Source organism: Penaeus monodon, chromosome 21, assembly GCF_015228065.2.
Source record: "Penaeus monodon isolate SGIC_2016 chromosome 21, NSTDA_Pmon_1, whole genome shotgun sequence".
NCBI classification, from domain to species: Eukaryota; Metazoa; Arthropoda; class Malacostraca; order Decapoda; family Penaeidae; genus Penaeus; species Penaeus monodon.
The window spans coordinates 8,038,522-8,038,998 of NC_051406.1; positions in this window are offsets into that span (position 1 = coordinate 8,038,522).

The window sequence follows — 477 nt, forward strand, 5'->3', positions numbered from 1 at the left end:
AGAACGCAGGTACGAAAGAGGCACCACGGAGGAAAAGTGGCAAGGAGCCTTCGCCCTAACAGGAAGGAGCAACAGGACTAACTGTTGTGGGTGATTCATGAGGAAATCGCAGTGTAACTTTTTTTTCTTTTTTGTCATCTTGAATAGCATTTCCCTTGCAATGATAGTGATGTCTCAAGAAACACCTAAATAAGAAAACTGTTTACATTCTTATTGATCGTATATAATTCACAAAGCATATTTTCTGATGATTGTTCTGATCAAAATATGATTAGTCCTTCACAGTCTACTGACAATTTTAGAATATAATTGAACATGTTGGAATAAGAAAGAGGGATTGATGAACTGCTGGGATCTTGTAAGTGCATCAGATTTATTCGTCAAATCTATTAGCTGATGATTGAACTTTAAAAAATGCCATGATACCTCACAATCTTAAAAGGAATGCCGTACATGTATAATAAAATTAAGCTCGAA